Source organism: Monopterus albus, unplaced genomic scaffold (genome assembly GCF_001952655.1).
Source record: "Monopterus albus unplaced genomic scaffold, M_albus_1.0 scaffold63.1, whole genome shotgun sequence".
NCBI lineage: Eukaryota > Metazoa > Chordata > Actinopteri > Synbranchiformes > Synbranchidae > Monopterus > Monopterus albus.
The window spans coordinates 373,998-374,655 of NW_018127943.1; positions in this window are offsets into that span (position 1 = coordinate 373,998).

Below are 658 nucleotides of genomic sequence, written 5' to 3' on the forward strand. Positions count from 1 at the left end.
TACCACAATATAAAAACAAGCTGTTTAAAAGTAAAGGTCCGTCACTGAAAATGGTAAGTAAAAGTACACAGTTTACTTAGAGAATCAAAAGTAAAATGACTCAGTGCAGAAAATGCTAATGGGACCAGAGATCACATGAATTTGTCCTCTTTGGTAAAGGTTAATACTTTTGTACTTTTACAAATTTTGAATGCCGAACATGTGGTGGTACTTGTAACAGAATATTTCTACACTGTGGTATTTCTACTTTTAGTAAAAGATCTCAGTACTTATTCCACCACTGTTAAATTGTAGTCCCATACACAACCAACTAAAGTAATCTCAATTGTTTAATGTTTTACTAAGTCATAGTATTTACAAGCTGATCACATGTTTTATCCATCCATCCATTTTCCTCTGCTTATCCACAAAACACATGTGGACTGGTTGGGTAAACTCCCATGAACCCTCCACCACCCTGAAGAGGGTATAGAACTGGTCCAGTGTTCTGCGGCCAGGACGAAAACCGCATTGTTCCTCCTGAATCCGAGGTTCAACTATCGGTCAAACTCTCCTCTCCAGTACCCTGGCATAGACTTTTCCGGGGAGGCTGAGGAGTGTGATCCCCCTATAGTTGGAACATCCCCTCCGGTCCCCCTTCTTGAAAAGAGGGACCACC